This window comes from Chinchilla lanigera, unplaced genomic scaffold (genome assembly GCF_000276665.1).
Source record: "Chinchilla lanigera isolate Chin_1 unplaced genomic scaffold, ChiLan1.0 scaffold00019, whole genome shotgun sequence".
Lineage (NCBI taxonomy): Eukaryota > Metazoa > Chordata > Mammalia > Rodentia > Chinchillidae > Chinchilla > Chinchilla lanigera.
In genome coordinates, this window is record NW_004955420.1 from 2054323 (window position 1) to 2063711 (window position 9389).

The following is a 9389-nucleotide window of genomic DNA, read 5'->3' on the forward strand; positions in this document are numbered from 1 at the left end:
GATGGCTTGAGATCAGTGGAGGGAAAGCCTGTGGTACATGTTGTGGAGGCTGCCAGGAGAGAGGTTAATGGTGAGAGATGAAACAGAGCTGCAGACAGTGTTGATAGGTGATAGGAGAGTGAGTTTAGAGCATAGTACACCCTTCTGGAAAGTCAAATGGTTTTCTCTAGCTATACTTTCCAGCCCATACACATGAAGAAGGTAGATATTTGTGGGCAGAAAGTTTTACCTGAAGTGTTTTGTTTTGCTTTGCTGTTTTGTTTTTGTTTTGAGACAGGGTTTGTTATTAGTGCAAGCGGGCCCTGAACTTATGGTGCTATTCCTGCCTCTGCCTCCCGAGTGCTGGGATTACAGGTGTGCGCCACCACACCCAACTCTTACCTGAAGTTTTGATGGAAAAATAATTTGAGAAAGCTGTAAAAGATCACCAAGCTCAGGAGCATACCAGCCATCAGGGATACGCAGAACAAGTTCAGAGAAAGGTGTAGGACAGGGGCATTTCTGTAAAAAAATGGAGACACTCAGAAGGAGGATGGCAATGGGAGCTTGGGTTGAAGGAAAAGGATCTAGAACAGAGAAGAAATGGGAGGAAATAATAGTCTCAAGACACTCAAACTTTGGCCAGTGATGGGGGGGTGGGCAACAAGATAGAAGGCATACATAGATGTTCCCCAAACAAAGTTCAGTATTCACCTTGCAGTTAGGAAAACTCTGGCCTCTGTGAAGGTACAAGCCAGGCCTTACACTGATTGTCTCTTGTTTAAGGGAATTCTGGCCCATTTCTGGACCCAGAACACCAGCCTGTTCCAAGGCCCTTCTGTTGGAAAGCTTATGCCTCCAAGGTCTGGAATACTTGAGTTTCTCCGGAAAGAGTAAGCCTACATGTGGTTCAAAGGTGTCTTGTTTTTCTGCCTTATTTATGTAACCTTTCTATTTGCAAATCCTGTGAGGTAAGTAATATTACCTCCCATTCACAGTGAGGATTAAGGTGGATTATCAAATGGACAGGCTTGGGATCTAGTCAGTGGATTAGTAAAGTACACTTCTGAGTTTATCTAGGTGAGTCTAGAGTAATAAATTTGAGTTCCATACCTGGTCTCTCATATCTTCCTCTCTGGCACTGTTTCCAAGTTCTGTGTCCCAGCACCCATGAACTAAGCAACTTTACTCTGCAATGACTTCCCACCATGTTGTTTCTGCCTTGGACCAGCAGACCATGGACTGTATCCTCTGAAACCAGGGGATAAATAAACCTCTCCTTGTTTATATTTTGAGCACAGGTATTTGGTCCAACAACAGAAAAGTTGACTAATACACACAGATTCAATTAGTTTCATAACTTTCTCCAGGTTGTTAGCAAACAAAAGGTAGAAGTGGAACAAAGAATACACTTCCTCATTACTCTACAGCTCTCCATTCATAGGACTGTCCATTGCTCAGTTAATTCAAAGCCCCTGAGAGGTAATAGTGCCACAGTTTTAATATTTTTGAAAACAACAATCTGATATTTTTTATTCAGGTTAATGCTCAAAATCTGGCTTATCCTGACTGATATGCTAGATAAAGCAAGTTATTTGGGGTCACTTTGATTTCCATAGTGATTAAAGTAGTAATGGCATTTAGTAGGTGAAATTCAGGAACATTAAAATATCTATCAAGGGGCTGGGGATTTAGCTCAGCAGCACAGCGCCTGCCTGGCAAGTGCAAGGTCATGAGTTCAACTCCCAGTACTGGAAAAAAATCAAAACCAAAATATATATATATATATCTATCAATGCCTAAGACAGTCTTACCCAACAAAGAAAAGTGCTGCCCAAATGTCAGTTCAGTTCCTATTAAGAAACACTAGTAGAACAATGCAATAGACAGTCTACAAGGCGACTCCCTAAATCCTCATATCTAGGAATTTACACTCCTGTGGAGTCCTCCCACAGTGTACTAAGGTTGATCTGGTTGACCACTAGGATTTATAGAAGTAATAATGAATTGCATCTAAGATTACTTTATAAAAGATTGCACCTTCTGTCTTGATCACTGTCTCACTTCTGCCAATCACTCGACGTGGTGGAAACCATGTTATGAGCAGCCCTGTAAAAAGCTGCTGAGGAGCTGAAGCACCCTGCCAACAGCTGTGTGTGTGTGTGTGTGTGTGTGTGTGTGTGTGTGTGTGTGTGTGTGTGAGAGCTACAAAATGAATCCTCCAGACTCAGTCATGTCTTCAGAAACAATGGTCCTGGGCAGCAGTTTGACAGCAACCTCAGGAGAGGCTCTTAGCAGCCAAGTTCCTCCTGGGTTCCCAACCGTCAGAAGCTGTGGGAGATTAGAAATGTTTTAAGTTGCTAAGTTTGGGGGGCAATTCCTTATATAGCAATAGAAGGTTAGTGTAAACAGTGAAGCCAAGGCTTAGCTTAACCTGCCTGTCTTTATCTGTCTCTCTATCTTAGGTCACAGCAATTCTCGTCCTGATAGCAGGCTTTGTAGACTCAGTCCATGCAGATCTAATGTGCATCACGGGAACCATAACAGGATATGACACAGCCAAAGTTTGTGCCTACCTAAGAAGAAAGGGGAAGCAGGAGCTCTTTGGGGAAGTGACAAAAAAGATAAGGGAAAGAGAAGAAAAGGGAACATTCAGATATTTGGGTCCTAGGTTCTGCCTATGGGCCCATTGGACATGATTGTGCAGTTTGTTGTGTATGTGTGTACTTGGCCAAAGAGTCAAGAGGAGATGGACAGCCAGGCTACCTTCCACCCACCAAGGTTTGCAGTGTAGATCCAGGTTATATCTTCCTGAGAGGTGTCACTTTCTCATTTTCATGATGGATCTGTGTCAGTTTTCTGGAGTTTCCATAACAAAGCAGCACAAATTGGTGGCTTAACACAAGAGAAATTTATTCTCCTACAGTTCTGCAAGATAGAAACCTAAAATGTAGGTATTGGTAAGACCACGCTCCTCTGAGACTCTAGGTAGAATACTTTTTTGCCTCTTCCTAGTCCAATAATGGCATTCATCCTTGGTGTTACTTGGCTTGAATCTGCCACCACTCCAATTCCTGTTGTCACACAGTTGTGTCCCCTGTGTCTCTGTTCTAATATAACCATCTTCCATTTTCTTTAAGGACAGCAGTCATATTAGATTAGGAGACCAATCTACTCTAGTAAGACCCTATGCTAACTAATTATGTCTACAGTGGCACTAATCCCAAATAACATCATCTCACTTTACCTTAAAGACAAAAATATAGTCTTTCTGAAATAAGTCAGCAGATATCAATATCGTCAAATTGCTCTTCATGCTAACTCTTTAGAGATGGAAGGAGGTGTGATAAAGGGCCAAAGAGCAACACAAGAAAAATAAATAAATTCATGAATGTACAAAAATCTACAAAGACCCCCCCCATAAGAGGGAAAGGCCATTTCCCTTCTATCATAATCTATTCACAGCAAGGTGATAGAAAACACAGGATTTGGAATCACAATAGGGGTGTGAAATCCATTTTTGCCCTTTATTACCTTTGTGATCTTGTAGGAGTTACTGAACTTCTCTGAATCTTAGCTTTCTCATCCACAAGATGGAAATTACAATATTAAAACTATGTGCATCAGAGTTTTGGTAAGAGTTCAGTGAAAAACATGATACACATTATTTGTGAGAACTGTCCAAAACCACCACTGATACTGCACAGGAAGTAATATAGTGTCGTACAGCTCACACATAAAGCAAAAAATAATTCTTCCACAGTAAAACAAAAGCTTCAGAGAATGCAATTCGTAGAACCAGCATCCAAATGGGGCACAAACTAGCAACACAGCAGCTGCTCCCAGCTAACAAGTTAATAGAAATGACTCTGTGTTTTCAGTAACAAAGTCCGGCAGCAAACTCCAACACCTTAGGGACAGATGACAAGACAGAATACAGACCAGACCCCCACCAGCTGAGGCTTATCAATGGTACCTTAATAAGAAGAAACTGAAGAGTGATAACAAAAGTTCCTAAATGAGAAGTAACTGAAGAGTGATAACAGAAGTTTGGTTACAAAACCCTATTATTTTCAGACCTATTACTGTCAGTGCAATCCACAGACCAGCTAGCAGCATCACTGGAGAGAAACTTGTTGGAAATGCAGTATGGCGAGCACTGCCTCAGCCATGGTGACCCAGAACCCCTGTTTCCACAGCAGCCGAGGGGAATCACATGTACATTATCCTTACACAGGCTTTGCTCTGGGGTTGACTGAACAGAGGTGCACAGAAGGTGAAGTGTATGTCCCTCTCAACATGTGCTGTTCAATGTTCTTAGATCTCTGATTAAAGAACACTTCTAGATATTAATATGCAGACAGATCTCATCCAGGCACTCTCTACCTGATCCTTACTCTTGTGATCCTGATGCACAGATGAGCAGAAACAGATCAGCAGCACCCTTTGGAATGAAAATCTCTCTGGGTCAGAGCATGCGGCATTCTACAAGAACACCTATTAAGTTCCCTGGTAAGAATTCAATACTTGTATATTGAAGAGTCACCCAACAATCAGCTATTTTACATCTACCATGTACAGGGCTTTATTCTTAATAAATTATTGTAACCAAACCTAGAATAAATAATCTTTTTTCAACTTCAACTCAGCAAAAATATCAGGATCTACATGTATCTGAAAAGCTTTTAAAACAAGAAAATTTTAAGAATTTTATTCCTTATTCTCCTGCTTTTCAATATATTAGCAGAAAAATGAAATGTTCATAGAGCAAATATTAGATATTGTAAAATATGTGCTTGAGTATACTTTCTGGTTAGTTCATGTGCACACCCTGGGATAAGGAAAGGAAGGAAAGAATACAAAATAAGGAAGACTAAAACATGGGTCCTGGTAAGATCAAAGAAAGCAGATAAAGGATAAGGCTCTGAGAGATAAACAGAGTTAATGTGTGAAGCAATGGTATGTGAAGTATCAGGCAAGTCAGAGTTGCTTCTGCCACATACACCCAGTATTTAAATGGTTCCACATCAGTTCATTTGAGTTCATGGTAAGAGATCACCTTCCTTTCAAAATTCTGTAACATAACCATCTACGGCTGTTCCATTCTATTAAATACTGCTGGCTCTAAAATGGAGGGGACAGCAGCAGTCTTTCTGTGTTTAGAGGTACTTGAGTACAGCATCATTTCTAATTATAAGGGGAAGACTTGTTAATTATAGACAGGGACAGTTTGTGAGTTTTTAATATTTACTGTGCCCCAGGAAATTTGCTGTAAGGACCTTGCTATCTAATCATCAGTCATCACAACAATGATATAATCAAACAATATATGCACACTAAACCCCTGGACTAGTAGTCATCTATTCTTTTCAAAAAGATATTCAATAATACAGGTGACATCTCCACAAATTAAATTGCTTTCATTGAGAACCTAAAATTTATTTTAATAGATGTCTTAGTTACTTTTCTCATTGCTGAGACAAAATACTTGAAACCCACAAGTTACAAGAGAGAAGGTTTATTTTAGCTCACAGTTTGTAGAGGTTTCAGTCCATAGTCAGCTCGTTCCAAGGCAGAGAAACATGGCAGAGGGGCACTGAAGAGAAAAACATTTCATCATGTGCAGGCAGAGGCAGCAAGCAACATCAGAAGCAGCAGCCGCAAGCCTCCCTTTCCCTTTTATCCCACCTAGGTTACAAACCTTTTGGGTGGTGATACCCACACCGAGGGTGGGCCTTCCCATTATCCACATTCAAACCTATGCTAATGCCAATCAGTGGACTAATACTGTACCACACAACCTGAATCCTAGTAACAGAAACCCTAGATCCAGACAAGTCCAAAATCCCCACCTATGCACATGTGAGAGTTTGGGAGGACATCTAGATACAAACCATAACAACAGAGGACTACATCAAACTGTGTGGAAAACAGTGGAACCCAGTGGTTTTATTTATAAATGTGAAAAAAAAAGTTGAAAAAAATAACTTTTTTGTTTTAATTTTTAAGGTAGAAATTCTGATGGGCTTGGATAGTCTCAAGGCTTACTTTACCAGGAGGATGAAGTGACATACAGAATAGCAGAACGTTGCCTCAAGTGCATCCAGCTTACTGAGCATGCATTCTAACAGCAATGGGCAAGAAGCAAAGAGATTGGCAAATTCACAAATAATAGCAATTTGATATTTCCCATGGAAGTTATTGTAGAAATGCCAAATATCTTGTTTATGATAAACCAAGAACTGAAATGTTCATTACCATGTTCACCACCACAGAGAAAAAACAGACTGAAAGGCTTTCACATTTTTGATAAAATAGACAAAAGGGAAACAGTCATTAATCTTGCTGAAGCTCTGTAATGCAAAATTATTTAGGTGGCTTGGAAAGGAAATAAAATATGTTATAGAAAACAGAAAACATCACTGTTAGAGAGATTGCCTGCTTTTTAAAAAATGAGTCTGTGATTCTACAGTAATGACATAAAGGCTGAAGTGTTATTTCCTTTTCCTTATTACATTCAGCTGCCACTGAAACTAAAGTAATGGAAAAGTTATATTTGTATGTGTAAAGTAACTACAAATTATCCATTCATCACAAAACATTTTATCCCTTATCTATTTAGATATAATTGTAGCCTTGCTTTCTTACATTTTAGAGAAGAGGATGTGGATTAATAAAAATCCCAGTTAAGTAAAAAATTTTTTGATTAGTCTTGGTCTTATTCAGTCCCTTAGTCTTTAATCCTATACTGGGCAAAAGGCATGTGTCCCAGTAACATAAATTTTCTTTCCCAAAATTAGCAGGCATGATAAATAACTAAAGTCTCCACTGTTTGTACAATCTTTTGGTGTTGTCACTCAGTAAAAGTTTTGTGTAATACACTTGCAGATGTGCTGAATCTAGATAGATTAGTAAAATATTAGATAACATAGTTTGGCTCTAATTATGCTTTTAAAATATTATATATATACATATATATACACACATATTTTACCCATGTGTGCTATATGTGTAAATAATTTCTACTTCATTGTAAACTCCCTGTGGGTAGGGATGGAGTTTGTCTTGTTATTATTACCTTTTTATTCCATGAACATGAAATAGATCCTAGTATTTAGTAAACAAGTGATATATCTACTTAATCATCAAATAATATTTACTGAATACCTACTATGTTTCATGCACGGTTTCTACATACTAGAAAAATAGAATTTGAAAATGAAGGAAATGCCGGGCATGGTGGCACATGCCTGTAATCCCAGCACTTGGGAGGCTGAAGAAGGAGGATCATTGCAAGTTCGAGACCAGCCTGGGCTGCAAAGTGAGCTCAAGGCCAGCCTGAACTGCAGAGAGAGACCCTGTCTCAAAAAAAGACAAAAAAAAGAAAGAAAATGAAGGAGAAAAAGTTTGTGCTCTCATGGTGTTATACTAGAGAATAACAAGTAAATAAACAAACAAAAATGGGTCTGGGATTTAGCTCAGTGGCACAGCACCTGCCTGGCAAGCACGGGGTCCTGAGTTCCACCCACAGTACCAATAATAATAATAATAATAATAATGATAAGCAAAAACACATAGTATATATTTTGCAAAAAAATAAAGATAAGTAAGAAAAGAACAGCGGTGAGTGGGGAATACAATGGTGTACAGCGTGTAGTGGGAGCAGTATGTGCCATCCTCATCCCCCTTTAGGATGAGGTCCTCTTCCTCAGCTACTGTGAATTTATCTGCTGAGGGCTCACAGCTGAGTCCTCTCCAGAACTCACTCCTAGAAGGAGAGCACTGCCTGCACCAAAGTTTTCCTTGCTGAAGGCAGCCTACGTCCAACAACTGGTCCATCCTGTGCTATAATTCGCTTGTTACAACTGGGGCAAGTCTGAAGGTCAGCTCAGACCCTGTTGTAATCACATCAACATTAACTTTGTATCTCAAGCTTGATTCCCTGATCTTCAACTATCACAGATGTTGGTCCAAAACACGCTCTCTGATAGGTCTCCTGATGCAAATACCAGTCTCTGAGTGAGCAAAGGAGAGACTGGTGTTTGGAATGTATTCTAAGCAGAATATATGATTCCAGGGTCCAAGGAAGAAGGGGAGTTGAGATGTGAATTTGGGAATCATAATGACAGTCAAAACCTAAATCACTCAGGGAGTAAAAAGATTAACAGGTGTCCAAAAGTGAGTTTTGGAGCCCTGCAACATTTGGAAATCAGAAAGAGTGGGAAAAATAAACAAGGATTTTAAGAAGTGGCCATTAAGGTAGTGGAACCATGTCCCAGTAACTAAGAAGAAAAAGTGCTCCGAGGAGGGAAGAAACTGGTTCAAATGCTGTGGGCGAGTCCAGTTAATGAAAACTGGGATCCGAGATTAGATTTGGCTGAATGGAGGTCACTGGTGACCAGAGCAGTATCAGCAGAAGAATGAGGAAAAGAGCACTAATTGTTTGGATGAATACAGCTCATTTGAGGTCACAAGTTTTTTAAATGCCTGAGAGCAAGAGATATCTGTACTTGTGTAGCAGATTATGCCTCCTCCAAGTCAGTATACTTCAGTTTGTTAGTTGTCTAAGTAATAGTTCATGTTGCAGATCTGGTTGCTCCTGTCTCTTAGAAAGAGCTGGTCACTCTGATGCATAGCTGGCCACTATGATGCACATTGTATAAGCCAATCCCCAACTGACAAGCCATTCGGCCTCTCTACTTCCTGCTTGCTTATCCAATATAAGACCTAGACCACCAGAGATCAGGGTCTGATATTTGGGGAGTGATCCTGACCAGAGCCCATCAACACAGATAAATCTGCCTCCAAATCCTGGGTGTTGTTTCGGTGTTTCTGCTTGGCGCGGCAATTCCATGTTTGAGAAGGTACTTAATCTCTATTTTCTGTGCCTAAAACACTATTTGGCATATAAGTGTTTCTAATGAACATTTTTGAGTGAATGAATGAATTATATGATGCCACTGGAAGTATCACTGACCTAACAGTATTGAATTTTAAACAGAAAAAGAAAGCTGCACATCTGTAATCCTGGCACTTGGGAGGCTAAGGCAAGAGTATCACCATGAATTTGAGGCCAGTCTGGGCTACACAGTGAGTTCAAGATCAGCCTGAACTACATAGCAAGATCCTGTCTCAGAAAACAAAACAAACGCAAAAAAAAGGAAAAGAGAGTACAATTATCTTCTGTAATTAAAATAACTTTTTACCATCCAGCAATCCATGGCTCAAGATTACCACACAGTTGAGCTAGAACCAAAACTCAAATTTCTGAGGTTGAGTTCCTTATTTTATTTGCTATAATTTGGTATATGAAACATTTGCTTTATATAATTATGACCCTAAAGTACCTTCACTTCAAAGTGGAGAAAAACTGAAAAACTTTTCATGATGTTAAAATAGCTATTAACCTA

At 39.6% G+C, this 9389-nt stretch overlaps 1 long non-coding RNA gene across 1 annotated transcript; it reads left to right on the top strand.

Annotated features, from left to right (window-relative positions):
• The first annotated feature begins 779 nt into the window (after nucleotides 1-779).
• Nucleotides 780-9010, top strand: LOC106148318. The gene is made up of 3 exons (XR_001233658.1): nucleotides 780-872; nucleotides 4398-4491; nucleotides 8981-9010. It is a non-coding gene; the product is annotated as an uncharacterized LOC106148318 (long non-coding RNA).
• Nucleotides 9011-9389: the final 379 nt, after the last annotated feature.